The sequence below is a fragment of the Phacochoerus africanus genome, chromosome 4 (assembly GCF_016906955.1).
Source record: "Phacochoerus africanus isolate WHEZ1 chromosome 4, ROS_Pafr_v1, whole genome shotgun sequence".
NCBI lineage: Eukaryota > Metazoa > Chordata > Mammalia > Artiodactyla > Suidae > Phacochoerus > Phacochoerus africanus.
The window spans coordinates 44,118,259-44,140,290 of NC_062547.1; the positions used below are offsets into that span (position 1 = coordinate 44,118,259).

General features: G+C 34.7%; 1 protein-coding gene across 1 annotated transcript in view; it reads left to right on the forward strand.

The window, feature by feature from the left end:
• The first annotated feature begins 550 nt into the window (after positions 1-550).
• Positions 551-22,032, forward strand: part of SOX6 (SRY-box transcription factor 6) — a 424,407-nt gene continuing 402,925 nt past the window's right edge. Inside the window, exon 1 of the mRNA XM_047776211.1 lies at positions 551-695. The gene's annotated coding sequence lies outside the window, so the exon portion shown is untranslated. The remainder of the gene's footprint in view (positions 696-22,032) is intronic.

The following is a 22,032-nucleotide window of genomic DNA, read 5'->3' on the forward strand; positions in this document are numbered from 1 at the left end:
TAAGTTCTTTACGTGTTACTATTATTTTAACTATTTTTCAAATCTCTGAGTTTTGTAAAACTGCTAACAATCTTAAGTTTTTGCCTATCAAAATCGTATATTTTTCACTTCACCAATAACCTAAGTAATGTCTTCCATCATTCCCTCTCTCCTTCCTTAAGACCTATCCTGAAGTTGACAGTGACCTCACAATGAACTCTGTAAGTTCGTTTTAGGTCATTTCTTAGACCTAAGCACAGAAACATCCAAAGTTACAGTATATTATTCAGAATGGACACAAGTGTCATATGAGGTATAAAATATATAGCATCTCTTTACCTTCAGATAATTTCCTCTTGGATTGTGAGACTTTTTCCCCCCTGCCATTTGAAAATATGATACCTGAGACAAATAGATTAACAGTGGAGTCCAGTAGCTGACTTGCGTGTTGAATGTGTATTGGTATCCTGTAATAGAGAGGACTCCTTGTTTATTTGCTATTTATTATTGAAAGAAGGTTGCAAGTGGCAATTTACTCTACCCCCCCCACTATGGTGTACATGTGCAAGACAAAGATAAAAGCTATGTTTCCTTCGTGGAAGGGTGTGGAGGTGAGGATGATTTCAAATTAGAAATAATGACAGCAATAGAGGCTTCCAATGAAGAGGCTGTGGCTACCAAAGGACAAAGGGGAGAAGCTAATTCCTGAAGTTGAGGTATTTGATTAAACCTTTAGGTTAATCTTTCTGTGTACAAGTGTCAGCTGTGTCGTTATTTATGCGCTAAAGAGACAGTGTGTTTGACACAGGTGTTTATTGGATGGTTTGATGATAGCTGGGAGAGAAGCAATGCTAAGATATCCAGAAAAATCTGTAATAAGTAAAAAGTAAAATATTTGATAGGCAAAGACTTTTGCTTTTTAAGGCTTTTGCTTTTCTTTTATAGTGATATAGTGATTAACTCTGAGAATTGGCTTATTGTAATGGTGGTTTCATTGACTTAGAGGAAAAAAAATTACCAGACTTCAATTAGACTGTATAGTGCATTCGTTTACTACCTTCACAAACTTTTTTTTTTTTTTTGGAAACCGCTTACCACTTGGTCTTCAGTTGATTTTATGTTTAAATGTTTATTTAAAAATGTCTGGCATCGTGCCTGTGTGTGCTTCTGTGTGTGTGTGTGTGTGTGTGTGTGTGTTCATGTGTATGTGTGTATTTGGATTGGAGGAGGAAATGGGAAGAAAGGTGAAATTTTAAGGGGAAGGAAAATCAGTGAAAGTTGATGTAAGAGACTAACATTTTATGATGAAAAATAGAAAATTTCAAGCATGTTTTCTCCCTTAGCAGAAAATGAAACTGACAATATTATGCATATTTCCTGAAGAATGTGTATTAATAATCTATGCAAAATTATAAGAACAAGCAAACTTTCTATATGACTTAATAAAATTGTAGCAGAGGTAAAGAGAAACTTTTTCTTTTAAATGTAGTGTCCAATTGTGGTAAAGTTTTAACAGAATAGGCTGGGCCATTTATAGATTACAACATTTTAAATTTTCTCAATGTTACAAAGTGTTGATTTTGATAAAGAATTTGTTGATGCTGTATCAGCTTCTCCATGTGGAGGAGTGCTGCTGGGTGATTAGTTAGACTTGGGGCTTTTGGCCAAAATTCAGAAATTTGGTCTCCAGTCCTTCTGGCCTTCTGAAAATAGGAAAAAGCTAGTAAGTTTTCCTGAGTCTTGATTCCCTGTGAAAGAAATTCTTCATTATCAAGGGTATCTGCTTTTTTCTTTTTCTTCATTTTCTTTCTTTTTTGGCGGGGGGGATTTCTCCTTTTTGTCTCATGTTGTTACCATCTTCTTCTGTGTTTAATTAAGTAGATACTAATTTTGGAGGTTTTCCAGGGTTTATAATTAGCTTAGTTATATGAAAATTCTTTACATTTCTATCATTTTTTACTGTAGTTTTAGAGCCAAAGTGTAGAATTTTTTACTGCAAGTTTAAAGCTGAGGAATCTAAAACTTGTTGAGATTAATTGATTTGCTCAAGATCACATATTTAGGAATGCAGGTCAGGACTTTTGGTAATGATACACCATTAAATAATTGATCTCTATTAATTTTTTTGTTATTTTGCCATATTGATGACCAGTGTCAACATATTTGCTTTTAATCAAACATTTAACTATGTACAATTATCTTATTTTATCATATCTACCTATCTATCAATAGATGGACAAGTATCAAGGAGGTTTACCTGATTGCTTTGTAGGGTTCATTTGCAGCTTGATATAGTACATTTAAAGGGGTTTATCATTTTAAATAAAATTTCTAATTGATAGAATACACTAATACATTTATGATATTTGCCTTTTGAGGAAAAACTATCATATCTTTTTGTGTTTATTTTGACAGTAAGAAGGCATATACTATTTGCTTTTCCATAAATTAGAGATTTGTTCAACAATTAGAATGCATTTGGAGAAAGGGGTAAAATATAGTCTTTCTCATCTTTTTTTTCCTGATTAAAAAATACACCATGGTTATTGGAGAAAATTTGGAAAATAGAAACTAAAAAAAAAGCCCTCCCAAAATGACATTTAGAGATACCTCAAAAATGTTTATACTGATTATGTCCATCAAGTTTTTCTACTTAGATACACATATTTTTAAAAAGAAAAATAGTGTCTTATTGCACATGCTGTTTTGCAAGCTACTTTTTAAAAGTTAACGTATCATGTCATTAAATATCCTTCTGCATACCTCTTTTTTTTAAATGAACCTTATTATTTACTACAAAACTAACAGATATTATATATAAGAAATTTAGGAAACACATGAAAATACAAAAAACCTGCATTCTCATCCAGATGTAATCATTATAGTATTAAGGTTATATTCATCCAGTATTAAAATTTTATGTTTCTCTCTCTCTCCCTAATGATATATCTGCATCTCCCTGTTAAACAAAAATGGAATCATATGGTAACAAGTGCTCTATATTCTGCCTTTTTATTTAACAGTATATCCTATCATTTATATTTTCCTATGATACCCCTATTATTTTACATCATTATTTTTAATGGTTGCATACTATTTGGTTAGTGGGCATTTTATAGTTTAACTGATCATCTATAGTTAAGGTATTTATAAATTTTTTGTTATTATTAACAACATTGCAATAAACTATTTTGTAGCTTAATCTTTGCACCCATGTCTGATGATTTTTTTAGTTCAAATTCTTAGAAATGAATTGTTGGTAATCACTTTTTAAAGGCATTTGATTCATACTGCCAAAATGCCCTCCAGAAAAGTTGAACCAGTTTACTTTTACCTGCAGTTTATGAGAGTATGCCTCTTACTAATTCATGCTTACACAATATATTGCCATTATTTTCAACCATTGCCAATATCAGGTAGAAAGTGGCAGCTTTTTCAAGTATAATTGTATTTTCTTGATTGGTAGTGAAATGGAATATTTATTCATTAGTTTTTGCATTTCATTTCATTTCTTTTTTTTCCTTAAAAAATAAATTTCTTATTCATATCCTTTGAAAAGTAACATCAATTTTGGAGTCGGGCTGTTAGTGACAGAGTTTGAATCTTGACTCTACCATCACTACTTATCAGCTTGTAACCATGGGTGTTTACTTAATCTCTTGATGCCTCAGTTTCTTTATCTGTAAAAATTTCCTACATGTCATAAGACTGTTGCAAGAATCAAATGAGTAAACATATATGAAATATTTAGAATAGTCCAGCACAAAGTAATGCACATTATTATAAAGAGAATTTAATTCTTATTCATTTGTCAGAGGTCTTTATATGCTAAAAACACTAATCCTTCATCATATCTGATGCAGATTTTTTCCAACTTTGTCATTTTGTCTTTCAATTAAAGTTTTTAGAAAAGCCATTCTCTCTCATCAAATCTAAACTATTATTTTTCTCCTTTCAAATTTCTGCCTTTGTTGTAATTTTTAGGAATACTTTTCCCACTCAACATTATGTAAATATTCATATATATTTTATTATAGACTTACCACTTTTTATGTTTAATTTTTAATCCATCTTAATTATTTTGTTGCATGATATGCTATTAGGATATAAAGAGCCAATAGTCCAAACAATATTAGTCATATAATTCATCTTTGAAACATTACAGTTATCATAGACAAAATTCGTAGAGATAGTTTGGTCCATTTTTAAATTCTTTTATTAATAATCAACCTAGTCTTTCATCTGGTGCACTATTTTTATTAAAGTATTGTTGATTTACAATGTTGTGCCAATTTCTGCTATACAGCAAAGTGACTCTGTCATACATATATATAAATATGTATATAAATATTAGTGCCATATTGTAGATTGCACATATAAATGATATCATATGATATTGTCTTTCTCTTTCTGACTTACTTCACTTAATATGAGAATCTCTAATTGCATCCATTTGCTGCAAATGGCATTATTTCATTCTCTTTTTATGGCTGAGTAGTATTCCATAGTGTATATGTACCATATCTTCTTTTTTTTTTTTTTACATTTTCTTTTCATATCTTCTTAATCCGTTAATCTGTCATTGGACTTTTTTTTTTTTTTTGTCTTTTTAGGGCCACACTCATAGCATATGGAGGTTCCCAGGCTAGGGGTTTAATCATAGCTGCAGCTGCCAGCCTATGCCACAGCCACAGCCAAGCCAGATCCAATCTGCATCTGCAACCTATACCTGACTTGTGGCAACAAGGGATCCTTTTTTTTTTTTTTTTTGGCTTTTGCAAGGGCTACACCTGTGGCACATGGAGGTTCCCAGGCTAAGGGTCTAATTGGAGCTGTAGCTGACGGCCTTTGCCAGAGCCACAGCAACTCGGGATCTGAGCTGTGTCTTCGATGTACACTGCAGCTCATGGCAACACCAGATCCTTAACCCAGTGAGCAAGGCCAGGGATCAAACCTGTATCCTCATGGAGGAACTCTTTGATGGACATTTAGATTGTTTCTGTGTCTTGGCTATTGTGACTAGTGCTACTATGAACATACAAGTGCATGTTATCTTTTTAAACTGTAGTTTTGTCTGGATATATGCCAAGGAGTGGGATTGCTGGATCATAGAGTAGTTCTATATTCAGTTTTCTGAGGAACCTTTGTACTGTTCTCCATAGTAGTTGTACCAGTTTACATTCCTACCAATAGTGTAGGAGGGTTCCCTTTTCTCTACACCCTCTACAGCATTTATTATTTGAAGACTTATTAATAATGGTCATTTTGACCAGTGTGCGGTTGTACCTCATTGTAATTTTGATTTGCATTTCTCTAATAATTAGTGATGTTAAGCATTTTTTCATGTGCCTGATGGTCATTTGGCACACTTTTAATTAGTGATGTTTTATATTCTTAAGTGTATTATATTTCTTTTAAATTATTTCAGTTATTCTCAAGCATTTGTTTTTCCAGTTGAACTTTAAAATAATTTTATCATTTCCTCCCTCAACCTCCAAAAAAAAAAAAAATCTATTTGTGATTTTTCTAGAATTTTAGAAGTATACTAAACTTATAAAGTAGTTTGAGATCATGTGATTTTTACACTGATACATTTTTTTTTTACTTTGAGGAAACATTTTTACATTTAACCCATGATGCTTAGCACATAGTAGGAAGCCAACACGAATTGTTGAATAAACGTCAAATGTGTTAATACTAACTGCTGAGAAATTTAGGTGGTTTTAACTTTTCTCTGTCATAAGCAATACTTCAGTGAACATATTTAACATTTAAATCTTTGAATACTACCATGATTGCTTCTGTGAAATGAATTCCTAGACATCTAAAATCTAGTTCAAAGAGTATTTTTAATGATTCTGATGTACTGCCAAATTGCCTCACCGATTTATACTCCCCTCAACAGTTTGAAACGGTACTGTCATGATCAGCTTCTTATTTGTCTCCCTATTGTACGGTGAAATACCAGTTTCTAAGTTTAAGATTAATATTTAATGATAAAAGAAACATTTTTACTTTTTAATGCTTGTTTTTATTTTCTGAGTGTAAAGGAGAGGCACATTAAAACTTGCTGAATTTAGAGTAAAATATGTCTTCACTGCTAGGATATTAATACATGTCTCCTTTGCTATAGGATATTAAAACAACCAATGCAGATATAATTCCATATGCTGGGCAGAGTCACATGTGCAAAGAGCCAGATGATAAAAATAACATAGTAAATACTATTTTGGGATGTCTTCAAGTGGCTTTTTCCCTCATTCTAAATTATATTTCTTCTTTCTTTATACTGGGGAATCACTTGGCCGTCTCTTCTGATAAAAAGAAATCCTATTTACTTAGTTTGAGTGTCTATCCAAATTTAGCTCTTTTATATCTTTTTAATGCCACACTCATGGCATATGGAGGCTCCCAGGCTAGGGGTGGAATCAGGCTAGGGGTCGCTGGCCTACGCCATAGCCACAGCAACGCCAGATCCAAGCTGCGTCTGCGACCTGTACCACAGCTCATGGCAATGCCAGCTCCTTAACCCACTGAGTGAGGCCAGGGATCAAACCTGCATCCTCATGGATACTAGTCAGATTCACAAAGGGAACTCCCAAATTTAGCTCTTTAAATAGTGACAAGTATTTTCACTATTACGTTGCATGGACAGCCTCATTCCTATAACCAGCTGGCTTTAAGTTGCAATTATTATTGGAGTAAAAATTTCATATTTCTTTTGTTTTGTCCTTGCATACCTTGTAATTGAGGTTTAAACAAGAAAATAAACTAACATTACAGTTTTAAGTAGTTGGATGGAATTAAGCTAATAAACAAAGGGCTTTAAGTACCCTGGCTCCTTTCGTTTTTATTGATCTATTTATTTATTTTTTATTCTTCCTCTTTATCTCTCTCTTGATGCAGTACACATACCATAAAAGGAGGTGAGGCTCAGTCATGATGGTATGGTTATTACTGCCATATTTTAAAATTTCTTTGCTTAGAAACAAATACCAAAACTTTAGTATCTCTGTAACCACAACTTTTTTTTTTTGGTATAAAACATTTCTTTGTAGATTAAGAGATTTTAGTTTTCTAAAGAATGGTATATCTTTTTTTCTTTCTCTCCTTTTCTCTTTCCTACCTTATCTCCTTCTCTCCTATCCTCTCTGGCATCCCTTTTCCTCCCACCCCCAACCCCCTCGCTTTTCCCTCCTTTCTCTCTGTCTGGGTTAAGTTTAGTCAATGTTAAAGCGATAATAACAGTCAGTTCTGGAGTCTGAAATGTTCATCAGTAGAGTAATAAGTTTTCCCCATTTTAAGCAGTTGCCTAGGGAAATTTAAGTTGCTCTATGCTCAGTCTATAGAATGTGGTGACAGGCTTCAGTGATGATCATGAGGAATTCTTCCTTTATTGTCTTCACTTTAAACTCATAGAGGTTGTATGAAACTTATCCTCAGCAAGAGAGCTGTCTTTTTTTTTGGCTGCCCTATGCATATGGAATTCCTGGGTCAGGATCAGGTCTGAGCTGCAGTTGGGATCCATGCCACAGATGTGGCAACTTGGGATCCTTAACCCACTGTTTTGGACTGGGGACTGAATCTACATCCTGGTGCTTCAGAGACACGGCTAATCCCATTGGGCCACAGTGGAAACTCTAAGAGTGCTGTGATTTAAAAACCCAATTTCCTCAACGTTTCCTATATTCCCAGTGCCCATCTTTTGAAACGAGATTTTAGCTATTTAAAGGGAGTGTAGAGGAAGTAGTTCAAGGATTCCACTTGTAATTATAGCTAACTCTCCACCAAGCATACATGGATTATGTCTTGAGCATTAAATACAATAATTTTCTAATCCTGGGATGACTTTCCCTTGACAGCCAGCATGCCTCTCTTTCCTTGTTTCAACTGTCATTTCTGCTCTCATCCCTTACCAGTTTTTGGAGAGTTTCTAGTTTATTTTAATATTGACCTTAAATCAGTCAAATTCAGAAGATATAGATCCAGGAAGAAAAAAAAAAACACATTATGAATGCAAGAACTATACATAAGTGATTCGAGATTAACCAAATTCTTTTCTCAATATCCTATTTGTATTAGATCTGCAGTTGCCTCCATTACTATAATCGTCTGTCACTCATCAGAGAAGTATGCAACTGTGAGTTCTTTAGTACTAGAGGCATTTATTCTGTCTTTTCTATACAGTGTGCAGTGCTTTGGAGTTTGGATAACTTTATTCTAGTTCCAAATCTTCTTTGGTACTTTGGAGTTTAGGGAACTGGGTTCTAGTCTCAACTCTCTCTGCTTCAGATTTGCAACTAGTTACTTGCTTGAACAAGTTGTTTAAGCATTCTAGGCCTTACTTTCTTTTCAGCTATAATAGTCTCTGGTTCAGTGGTGTAAAATATCTAATCTCAGATTGGGTTTGATGAGTAGAAAACTGTCATTACTATGTTTTATAATGTGTATAACTTCTGTGTGAGTGAATAGGCTGAAAAAATAATTGATGTGGACTAGTAAAGTTTGAAAAGGGTTTAAGAAGTGTTAGTTAATAATAGTGAGCTTTTGAGATTTTTTAAAAATGTAAATCGATGAAATTTTAACTGTTTTTTCAAATAACACCTAGTGGTGTTATTTTTCAGTAGTCATTTTTCGGGTAGATGACACATTAAATTCCACTTAAAAGTTGCTGATGGGGTAGTGTTGGCATTAAGTTTGAGTTTCATACTTTCATTCTGTGATTTTTGACCTTGGTTGTTTCCCTTTCACAAAACTATGATATAGTTTAGGGCAGCCTAAATAATTACAGAATAAAAAGAAAGCGGAAAAGTGTGGGAAGTGAGAAAGGAAGGGAAAGAGGGAGGGGGTTTGAAAGAGAGAGAGAGAGATGGAGGGAGGGAGAGGGAGAGAGAAAAAGGTAAATGAGCATGAAAGCAATAACAATAACAATGTTGTTGCTTTGTAAGTATTTTTCTGGCCTTCCAATTTTACTATTTCTTGGATTTTTCAGGGGATAGAGCATCATTTGTTTTTTCAATTTATAATTATTTAAAATATTTGAGTTGTATTACGGTATATCATATTTAAGCAGAGATTGGGAAATAAGTCTTTTAAAGTGCTAGATAGAGGGAGTTCCCGTCATGGTGCAGCGGAAATGAATCCAATTAGGAACCATGAGGTTGTGGGTTTGATCCCTGGCCTTGCTCAGTGGGTTAAGGATCCGGCATTACCGTGAGCTGTGGTGTAGGTCGCAGACTCAACTCAGATCCCACGTTGCTGTGGCTGTGGCATAGGCTGGCAGCTACAGCTCCAATTAGACCCCTAGCCTGGGAACCTCCATATGCCACAAGTGTGTCCCTAAAAAAAGCCCAGAAAACAAAACCAACAAAAAAAATTGCTAGATAGAAAATGGTGAAGACATTAATACTGTTTTTTTTTTTTCTGTTTTAAAATGCATTCCATGTGTGATATTTGAAATAACATTTTATTTCTGGAAAAGTTAATTTTTAGACTGAGTTTGAGATGCATTGCCATGATTTTACCTAAACAGTGGTTAAGAAGGCAGAGGGGTTGGAAACAAAAGCTACAAACCTGTGAATTAGTGATATCTCAGAATGCCTATATAATATGATTAGTAGAGATTCTAATGAATGGAAACAAAATGAGTTCCTGACAATGAAAATAATCTGAACAGGGTTTGCAGAGTTTCTGATTTTGGGGGTCGACTTTCAATGGGACTTTCCATGTTTCATTTTTTATTTTTCAAATTTTTATTTATTCATTTATTTTTAGGGCTGCACCCGTGGCATATGGAAGTTCCTGGGGCTAGAAGTCGAAAAGGAGCTGCAGCAGTCTGCCTACACCACAGCCACAGCAATGCCAGATCTAAGCTGGGTCTGCGACCTACACCGCAGGTCATGGCAATGCCAGATTCTTAACCCACTGAGCGAGGCCAGGGATCAAACTGGCATTCTCATAGATACTAGTGCGATTCTTAACTGGCCGTGCCACAGCAGGAACTCCCTTTCCATGTTTTATAGGAGGTAGTTCTCAGATCTGTGCATGTATAGTTCAGGATATTCTGAATGATGAAGAGGCATTGTCTTAGTCTGTTTGGGCTGCTACAACAAAATAGCCATAGATTTGACAGTTTATAAGCAACAGAAGTTTATTTCTCATAGTTCTGTAGGCTGGAAACCTGACATCAGGGTGCTGGCATGGTTGGGTGAGGACTTCTCTGGGTCACAGACTTCTTGTTGTATGGTGGAAGGGATTAGGGAATTCTTTGGGGTCTCTCTTACAAGAACACTGATCACATTCACGCCAGCTCTATCCTCATGTCCCAATCACCTCCCAATGGCCCCACCTACTAATACCATCACCTTTAAGGGTATTTCAGCACATAAATTTTGGGGGAGACAAACATTCAGACCATAGCAGGCATAGGGAGCTCAGAGAAAGATTTGGCTGTATGATTTAGGTAATTTTGGTGCTGTGTAATGTTGTGAGATAGTATCTACATAGATGCTGTAGTAATTGTTTGGAGTTAAAGATGGGTCAAAGAGCATAGCTTCAGTATTTATTAAATATACCAAGGACTTAGAGGCTTTATTTATAAAGATAAGTTAGTGTTCCTTTCTTTTCTTTTCTCTATCTCTCTTCCTTTCTTTCTCTTTCTTTCTCATGGTTATTATCAAATAATGCACAGGAAATGTGATATATATGTATGTTTATTCAGCATATTTGTTATAAACTTTGATTTCTTGAAGACTGCAGAGTTAAGCACAGGAAAATGGTAAAACCACAAACTCTTGCAATAAAATTTGTGTAATGTCTGAGTATGACTGTACCTATCAATTACATTCTCAGGTGTGAGACTGCACACCTTATTTATTTATAAGATTCACTGTTTCCAGAGCAGTTCGGGATGTTATGAATGACAAGAACTATCTAATAGAATAGGAGGCCAAGTTTATTTGGTGATGAAAGAGTAACCCAAAGAAGGAAGTTGGGACCTAAGAGAACAGAAAAAAGTGTAAAAGGAGGAGTGTGTTAATGGAGGAGACTTCAAACAGTGGTTAGAAATTGAAGAAGAGTTCATTTGCTTGATTCAACTACTGACATATTTCTGTTTTAGGCAAATGTCTAGAATTTGTTTCTTCACATTTTGTGGAATGCAGAATTACATGTTGTGAACTGTCCTTTATGGCTGCTCTTCTATCACTGAATTATAAAAACACATTAGGGACATAAAGCTCAAATAGTTTGTGTCATAATTATAGTTAAATGATGAAATTATTTATTTTGTACACTGGTGTTCATAGTTGTGCACATTCACAGACTAATATATTACTGTGGATAATTATCTGCACGATACTATTTTCCTCTCCCATTATTCTTTTAAAAAATTTTTATTAGAGTATAGTTGCTTTATAGTGTTTTGCCAATTTCTGCTATACAGCAAAGTGACCCAGTCATACGTATAAATACATTCCCTATCTTATCTTATCTTCCATCATGGTCTATCTCAAGAGACTGGATATAGTTCCCTGTGCCATATGGTAAGACCTCATTGCTTTTCCATTCTAAATCTAATAGTTTGCATCTATTAACCCCAAACTCCCCATCCATCACATTACCTCCTCCCTCCCCCTTAGCAACCACAGATCTGTTCGCCATATCTGTGAGTCTGATTCTGTTTTGTAGATAGGTTCATTTTTGCCATACTTTAGATTCTTCAAATAAGTGATATCAAGTGGTATTTGTATTTATATTTCTGACTTACTTCACTTAGTATGAGAATCTCTAGTTGCATCCATGTTGCTACAAATGGCATTTTCAGTCTTTTTTATGGCTAGGTTGTATTCCATTGTGTGTATGTACCACATCTTAATCCATTCATCTGTCCATGGGACATTTAGATTGTTTCCATGTCTTGGCTATTATGAATAGTGCTGCTATGAACATACAGATGCATGTATCTTTTTAAATTGCAGTTTTGTCTGGACCTATGCTCAAGAGTGGAATTGCTGGATTGTATGGTGGTTCTATATCTAGTTTTCTGAGGAACCTCCATACTATTCTCCATAGTGGTTCTATCAATTTACATTATCACCAACAGTGTAAGAGGGTTCCCTTTTCTCCACACCCTCTCCAACATTTGTTATTTGTAGACTTATTAATGATAACCATTCTGACTGGTGTGAAATGATACCTCATTGTAGTTTTGATTTCCATTTCTCTAGTAATTAGTGATGTTGAACATTTTTCATGTGCCTGCTGGCCATCTGTATGTCTTCTTTGCAGAAATGTCTATTTAGGTCTTCAGCCCATTTTTCGTTTGGGTCATTTGTTTCTTTGCATTTGAGTTGTATGAGTTTGTATATTTTGGAGATTAAGCCCTTATCAGTTACATCATTTGCAACTATTTTCTCCCATTCTGTAGGTCGTCTTTTCATTTTTTAATGGTTTCCTTTGCTGTGCAAAAGCTTGTAAGTTTAATTAGGTCCTATTTGTTTGTTTTTGTTTTTATTTCTATTGCCTTGGAAGAAAGAAAATATTTGTATAACAGAGGCTGTTTTGCCTATGTTCTCTTCTAGGCGTTTTATGGTGTCATGTCTTATGTTTAAGTCTTTAAGCCATTTTGTGTTTATGTACATGGTATAAGGGTGTGTTCTAGTTTCACTGATTTACATGCAGTTTTCCAGCACCACGTGCTTAAGAGGCTGTCTTTTTCCCATTTTATATTCTTGCTTCTTTTGTCGAAGATCAATTGATCATAGGTGACTGGGTTTGTTTCTGGGCTTTCTACCTGTTCCATCAATCCATATGTCTGTTTTTGTACCAGTACCATGCTGTCTTGATTACTGTAGCTTTGTAATATTGTTTGAAGTCTGGGAGAGTTATACCTCCTGCTCGCCCCCTGCCCCCAGGATTGCTTTGGCAATTCTGGGTCTTTTATGGTTCCATATAAATTTTTGGATTGTTTGTTCTAGTTCTGTGAAAAATGTCATGGGTAATTTGATAGGGATCACATTAAATCTGTAGATTGCTTTGGGTAGTATAGCCATTTTAATGATATTAGTTCTTCCAGGAGCATGGGATATGTTTCCATTTCTTTAATTCCTCTTTAATTTCCCTGATTAATGTTTCATAGTTCTCAGTGTATAAGTCTTTCACCTCCTTGTCAGGTTTTTCCTAGGTATTTAATTATTTTGAGTGTAATTTTCAAAGGTTTTTCTTTTTTTAATATCCTTTTTCAAACATTTCATTGTTAGTATACAGAAATGCAACTGATTTCTGAATGTTAATCTTGTATCCTGCTACCTTGCTGAATTTATCAGTTCAAGTAGCTTTTGTGTGGAGTCCATAGAGTTTTCTATATATAGTATCATGTTATCTGCATATAGTGACAATTTTCCTCTTCCCTTTCAGTTTGCATACCTTTTATTTCTTTTCTTTGTCTGCTGTGGTTAGGACTTCCAACACTATGTTAAATATGCTGTCATTATTCTTGATAAATAAATCTATGCACTATTACAATACATTTATGAAGTGTTAAAATGTGGTTGTGTCATATGATCATCACAAGTTCTTAACTAATGTGGGATTTGAAACATCAAAAAATGATGAAATATCATCAAATTGATGGGTAGGGGTTTATAGAAAAATGAGTGGAAATTTACATATTAGAACCTAAATTAAATTTTTTATTTTAATTAATTAATTAGTTAATTTTTTTCTTTTTTGGCTACGCCCATGGCATATGGAAGTTCCTGGGCCAGGGACTGACTCCAGGCTGGAGCTGTGACCTATGCCATAGCCGTAGCAATGCCAGCTACACTGGCATTAACCCACTCTGCGGGGCCAGGGATTGAACAGGTGCCTCCACAGAGACAAGCTGGATCCTTAACCCACTGTACCACAGTTGTTACTCATATTTTTTTACTTTTTAACTTAATTTAATATTATTTTTTTGGCTGTACCTGTGGCATGCAGAAGTTCCCGGGTCAGGGATTAAACCCAAGTCACAGTGGTGACAATGCAGGATCCTTAACAGCTAGCTAGATTACCAGGGAACTCTCAAATTAAAATTTTAAGTTAAGGCTCTTTCCAGTCCAGTTATTCCAGCCAGGTGTTCAGCCAGTGATGGCAAAATTACTCATCTACACTGGCTTCATTCATCAGTCTTTCAATGATGGTTAATGATTTTATTCTTCTGTAACCTTGCTTTTATTTATTTATTTATTTATTTATTTATTTTATTATTTTTTTTGGGAAAACATATTTTTTTAAATTTATTTATTTTTTATTTTCCCACTGTACAGCAAGGGGGTCAGGTTATCCTTACATGTATACATTACAATTACATTTTTCCCCCAGCCTTTCTTCTGTTGCAACATGAGTATCTAGACAAAGTTCTCTTCTGCTGTGGAAGATGTTCAGCTTCTTGTGACTGGCAGTTAACTGTATACTTCTTTTAAAGTCAATTATTATTGCCCTCACTCAACTGTGCTTTTCTTTGCATGACTTTTTGAAGAAGTAGTCTTTCCAACAAAGTCCCACTCTTAGCCATCAACCTGAGTCATTGTTAGTGCTCTGTTCATTCTTATGAATTGCATAGCCTTGATCAGTTGGCTCCTCAATTTAAAGCCTGCCATCTGTCTCTACTTTCCCTTTCTTTTTTACTTTTCTTCCTGTGCCATTAATTGTCATTCTTTTTTTAGATATAATTGATATACAATACTGTATAAGTTTAAAGGATACAGCATAATGATTTGACTTCTGTTTAGTGTGAAATGATTACCATAAGTTCAGTTACTGTATCATTATCTGCTAAAAATCTTTCTTTACTGTAAAATTTTTAAAATGTCTTTAGTATACTTAATAAAAAGTCTTTACTATACTTTAGTGTCACACATATTATAAGATGAGGAGTCAGAACTTATGAACTTGTTTTTCTTTTCCATTGGTACTTACTCTGGTCATTTTGACTAACTGCTTTTGTAACCTCTGTTTTCAGTAGATCCAATAATGTATGTATCACCAGTTAATTAGTAAATCAGCTGATTATTTATTGAATTAACATGTTAAATACTACACTAGACATAAAAGAAGTATAACGTGATTCTTGCTTTCAGTAAGCTTGCAATATAAACAAATTCAGGCAGTATTAAATGTGGAATTTCAGAGCATTTACTTGTCTTTCAACAAATATTAGGTACTAGTATTATCTGTGGGCCAGACATTGTGCTAAAGTGCCTTAAGTATATTATATAATTTAATCATTTACATAATTTCTGTGAGCTAGGTTTTATTACTGCTACTGTTAATCTTTTATGATGAAGAAAATGAGGCACAGAGGTCAAGTAACTTGCCTAAGGTCACAGAGTTAGTAGATGTTGCAACAATAATATACGCTAGGAAGGCTGACTGTTGAACACTATGCTAGAGAGCCTCCATATGTTATGTGATGGTATTATAAATGCATTTTGAGATTTTGATAGAAAAGGATAAGTAATTTTGGTATAGCACTTACTATGGTATTAGAGTTTATAATAAAGTTTTATTCTTCAAAATATAGTAAAGATTAATCACATATAGAAATGTATAAATATGTCACATTGCTTTATATGTGTATTTTGTGAATTGAGTATTGTTGACTTATAATGTGTTAATTTCTACTGTACAGCAAAGTGCTTCAGTTATATAAATATATGTATGTGTGTGTATATATACACACATACATTCTTTTAAAAATATTCCTTTCCATTATACTATGTGTGTTTTATATTCATTAATTATTTGGTGTTCTGGAGTTTGGCGTTTCATTTTATAAATATTTACTGAGCGCTTACTCTGTACCAGGCACTATATGGGCATTAAAGGTACATCAATGAACAAAACAAATTCCTATCCTCAAAGAGCTTACATTATAGTGGGAGGAGAAAGGTAATATAAAAAAGTAAATTATTATATAGTAAGTCAGAAGATAAATGCTATGGAACAAAATAAAATAAGGAAGGGAGTGCCCAGTGTAGAGATGTGTCCAGTTTTAAGTAGGATGATCAGGGAAGGTGTCATTGGGTAGAAAATTTTTCCTTAAAGTATTTACATAACAACAAAGGAATCATGCATGTATCTGGAGAAGAGCATTTAGGTTGAAATGTGCCTGGATGTTCAAGGAACTGGGAAGAGATCAGAATGGCTGGAGACAAGTGAGTGAAGGGGAAATAATACGCCATGAAGTCAGAGAAATAATAGAAACCAGATCATATAGGAATTCAAGGTCATTTTGAGGATTTTGGCTTTTATTCTGTGTTAGATGGGGAACCACTAGAACATTTTGAGCAGATAAGATGATTTTATTTTATTTTATTTATTTATTTTTCCTGCACCTGAAGCATGTAGAAATTCCTCAAGCAGGGATTGAACCTGCACCACAGCAGTGACTAGAACCTCAGCAGTGACAATACCAGAGCCTTAATCCACTGAGCTACCAGGAAACTTCAGACTTATGTTTTAATAGGATCATTTTGGTTGTTTCTGGGAATAAATTGTAGAGGTGCAAAAGAGTGGAAGTGGAGTGACCTCCTAAAAGGTTATTACAATAATCCAGATGAGAGTTATTGGTGGCTTAGAGTAGCCATGGAAATGGTGAAAAGTGGTTATATTTTGAACAGAGTTTGAATGAAGAACTTATAGGACTTTCGGACAGACTGGATTTGGAGGATGTGAGAAAGAAAAGAATCAAGAATGACTCTAGGTTTCTGACCTGAGAACCTGTAAGGATAGAGTTGCCATTTAGTGAGGTGGGAAAGGCTTTGGGAGGAATAGGTTTTAGGAAATATTGGGAGCTCAATTTTGAACATTTTAAATTTGACATGCATGCTAGATATACAAATGGAGATGTGAAGTAGGCAAGAGAGAAGAGTGGATTGGAGATATAAACTTATGACTCTATGAGAGTGTACAGATATGAACATAGTATTTCTAGATCTCTATTTGTTATTTGTTCTAATTGAAAGTCCTGTTTTTTCATTCTTTGGTTAAGATAGCATGAAAAAACTCTATTATGTTTAATTTTGAGTGTTGAAAATAAAAATTTATTCTGTTGTCAATTTTATGGTCTGCCTGAAGTGTTATACTGTACCAAGTATAGTCATATCTAGTCAGGAGAATAAAAATCATGATAAACAATTAAAGTGGATAGAATTTAATTGAGGGTACTTGTTATACAGGTATTGGAAGGTTGAAAAATCAAAAAAGGAAGTTGAGGCAACCCAGATATAACTGTAGGGAGCAGCTCCCAGCCGTAAGGTTGGTGGAACAACTGGAAGAATGTGAGTTACTTGAACTTGGGAATTTGGAAAATATTATGACTGGACCTTGGACCTATCGGAAGAGGGTGTGCTGTATGACTTGTGCTCAGACCACTGAGGGAAACATGGCCTGGCTTATGCTGTAATCACTGAGAGGAGTAAGTGTGGCCAGGTGGTGTTGTTATTTCTGTGGGGTTAGGTACCTGGTATTGGGAATATTAAAAGAAGTAGTTGCTGGTGGGAATGTAAAATGGTGCAGCCATAAGTGCATCTTGCTACTGGAAGGATGCTGTCAGGAGCTAGAAGAAGGAGGTCTCTTCTCTCCTCCTTCCACCTTCTAATTTCCCACTAGTCCTTCTCATTGGCAGAACCTAATAGGAAGCCAGCTGGCAAGGGAGCCTGGGAAATGTAGTGGCCCAGAATCACAGAGTAGAGTATTGAGGGGTTATGTGAAAGTCAAGAGACCAGTAAATAACCAGCACATGTACTGTGAATATTAGGATATGAATAAAATTTTAAGACCTCACTCCATTGAACTGTTTAGTAAAGTAGGACACTTTACTTTTCAAGCCATAGTACTTTGGTTATTTGTTGATGATAAATAAATAAATTTGTTTAAGATAATATTTGGTGTTAAAGAGAATAATAACTCATCAGTTTTTTTTGTTTGTTTTTGTTTTTGGTCTTTTTAGGGCCACACTGGTGGCATATGGAGGTTCCCAGGCTAGGGGCTGAATCGGAGCTGCAGCTGCCGGCCTATACCACAGCTCCAGGCAATACCTGGATCCCACCAAGGGAGGCCAGGGATTGAACCTGCATCCTAATGGATAGTAGTCAGATTCATTTCTGCTGAGCCTCGGTGGGAACTCCCAACTGATTAATTTTAAGAATGATTTGGTTTTCAAAATTTTAATCTATTTTCTGTCTCCAGAAAAGAAATTAGTTTACTCATTCAGCCAATGTTCATTGAGCATTTGTCATGTGCCAGGTACTATTTTTACACTTAAGATGTATCAGTGAATAAAACAATTTTAGTTCTCATAGAGTTTATATTATAGATGAGAGAGACAGATGACAATAAACATGATAAGTAAGTAAATTATATAGTACATTACAAGTTTAAAAGAGCTATAGAAAAATAAAAAATAGAAGGATAAGGTGAATTGATAATGCAAGGAAGCAGTTTTAAATAGGATGATCAGAGTAGAACTCATTGAAAACATGACGTTTGTGCAAACTTGAAGAAGGTAAGGGAGCTAGCCATAGGAGGGGAAATTGTTATTTTTCATTTTTTTTTAATAATAGCGATCCTAGTGGATATGATGTTTTATCTTGTTTTAATTTGCATTTGCCTAATGACTGGTGGTGTGAACATCTTTACATGTATTTATTAGCCATTTGTAGGTCTTTAGAGAAATGTCTGTTTCAATTCCTTGCCTGTTTTTGAATTGGGTTTTTGTTGTTACTGAATTGTAGTAGTTCTCTATGTATTTTGGATATTAATCTCTTATTAGATATATGATTTCAAAAAATTTTCTCCCATTCTGTGGGTTGTTTTTTCACTCTCCTGATGGTGTCCTTCAATGCACATAAGTTTTTTTAACTTGATGAAGTCCACTTTATCTATTTTTATTTTGTTGCCAGTGCTTTTGTATCATATCCAAGGAATCATTGCAAATTAATGTCATGAAGACTTCCCTCATGTTTTCTAAGGGTTTTATCATTTTTGTTTTTAATTTTATGTCTTTGATCTTATTTGAGTTAATTTTTGTGTATAGTGTGAGGTTAGGGTTCAACTCCATTGTTTTGTGTAGACATCCAGTTTTCTCATTATCATTTGTTGAAAATACAGCTATTGATTTTTTATCTGAACTTTTTATGAATTAGATATTGGGGAAAATGAAATTAGCGATTTATGGTTTTTAGTAATGGCCTACTGTTCAGCACTCTTTGCTATGTATCTCTTGCCTGCTGTTATTTGCAACACATAATAAAAATGCTAGTTAATTGAAGAATTATCTTGTGGCCAATGTATACTTAAAGAATACTCTATAAGCTGTGATATTTTCTAGGAAAATTTACTTTTATAATGTGAATAAGCTTTATGTTTGTTTATGTACATTACCTTGAAATGATAGACAACCATTTCCCTGTATTCTACTATCAGCATTTAGTTCATCGGAAATGTTGGCCAGTGTTGTTTTCCATCCATACTTTTGTGGCTATAAACTCCTAGTGTTTGTTAATCACTCATTTTCCTTTTGTAAAGTATCTAAGCTGATAGTGAGAATGAAAGTTGTATTCCATGGTGATTTGTAACTGCTTGGGATAATTATCTGAGATTAATCTTATACTTCGCTGGGATGTTCTTGCTTTTTCTTTTGACTTGTGCTGTGGTCACACTTTACTGACTGTAGTTTAAGAGCCAGTTCTATTCTTTAAGCCCCAAAGGAGAAAATGTGGTTGCTTTCTGTGTCATGGTTATGTGAATGACTTGGGCTCTCAGTGGCATCATTAGGGATCTCAGTGGAGAGCATGTTGTCTCTCTTAGCCTATCATGAATCTGGGGTGGTATGAGGGAGAGTACATTTGGAACTCTGTTCTTTCCCCTGCTCTTGTTTTCCTGAATATAGCTCTCGTGTTGGGCACAAGGGAAAACTGGAGGTATGTTTAGCCTGATAGTGACCATTCCAGTAAAAAAATACAATTACTTCAAATAAGGAACTTTCTCTTTCTGAACACTAAAGTCACAGCACATATAGATGCAAAATATGTTTCATCAAAATCCATCCTATACCTTAAATCTAGTCTGAGGAGGTAGATTGTAGATTTGGTTTCCCCTTCTCTACTTATTACACTTGAATAAATTTCACTTTGATGAACTAGTTATTCTAGCAAACTTCTGATTTCCTTACCGTCTTTGTACGAGTTATTGATTATTTAATTTTCGCTGACCCAGTAGGGCCAGTTCATTTTGATAGAAGCCTGTGTTTTGATGGTTTTATGCTCTGACACTCGTCCTATATTTGGGTTACAAATTTGGGACTTGATGTTATCTGTTAGGTATGGGAAAGAAATGAAAGTACTAGGTAGAAATTTATAAATTGTGGTAATGATGTGCATAAGAAGTACTTCTATGTTAGTGATTCATTTTGTGTGCTGCATTTGCCTGGTAAATTTGTATACATCTCAGTGTAGAAAGAAAGTACTTATGATAGGCCATGGGTTGTGAATTAATTTGTTCTCCATTGCAGCCACTGAACAGTGAAAGCATAGGATTTGAACTTGAGTCTAAATCTTTGTTCTGCAATTTACTTGCTGTATCCATAAGCCTGTATCATTATCAGTTTCTTATCAGTAAATTGGGATTAATATTAATATAATTGTCATACATTTTAGAAATATTAAATGAAGTATTATTATTTGCATCTTTTTCTACTTGAAATAGTTCTCTATGGTACAAAAAGCATTTCTCTATGTGTGTGATTTGATTTAATTGTATGTAGATAATTTTATAATTCACTCCCTTTTCAGGATGTCAGAATACAAAAAGAATAGGAGTCCTTCCTAACCAGTCACTAGCAGCTGATTAAACACGGTATAGGAGACCTGGGAAATATGAAAGATGGCAAATGAAATCCTGGCAGAAAGAACAGTCTAATCCCAAAGGACATTTTCAACAATAGCCTGGGCCTCATGCCTAGCACTGAGAGGGGCCTATGGTAAGACACTCCTGCCCCTCACTGTACCAGTCCCAGAATCTTATTTGTTAATGCGTGGCTTTATTAATAAAGTCATGACCACTTGTTCCACACTGCATATGGTTGGTTGTGATTTCCATCTGCCCTTTGGGCTAAAGTGTAAACAGTGAGTAGATTGTTATGTTCTTCTAGTAAGCTTAAAGCTGTGATCTCATGTCTGTACCACATATGTCTGCAACCAGAAATATATCCTTTTCCTGATCTCATGGAAGAGAAGCAGCACTGTGTTTGAAAAGAGTCTGAATTCATTAGTCTAAGGGCTTTTAACTTTTCTTTTTACTGAAACCAAAGAACAAAATAAAGGCATAAAAAGTCATGAACATCATCAGTAGGATGTCACCATGACACCAAACAGCATAATATATTGTCGAGATGAACGTTTAATCTGGTGCCTGAAATTTCTATACATCTGGCATTTTCACAGAAGGCAAAAATGCAGGCAGTAATCCAACAATCCAGTCACAAAGAGCCTCAGTGCAGTGGATTTGAAATAAGCACAACAGTTTGTCTGAGTGATTGAGAAAATGCCCATTGATAGAACTGGCTCCTAAATTGTGGCCCAATTGCTGATATCCTAGGTTAATTAGCATCTGCATTTTTTGCTTTAATATGTTGATCAGGGATGCTGTTGTTATTGTTGGTAGTGATTTTTTTTCATTTTAAATCAACTGCAACTGCTTGACATTATAGATGTTTCAACTGCTCCCATGGTGTGAATGCTAGATAAAACTCTGAAGTTCTAAGCTCTCTAGAAAAAGAAAGGATACCATTTTATACCATAATAACAAGATGCTTTTAAGTGTATATTTGTAAATATTTGTTACTTATTCTTCTTACCAGTTTCACAGTAATAATGTATCCATTTTCAGAGGAGGACACTGTTGAAGTTTAAAAGTTTAAAAACTTGTCAAGGTCACAGAGTCTAGATTCGTACCTAGGGCTATCTGACTCCAAAAATAAGGATCTTCCTGCTGTGTCACACTGCTTCT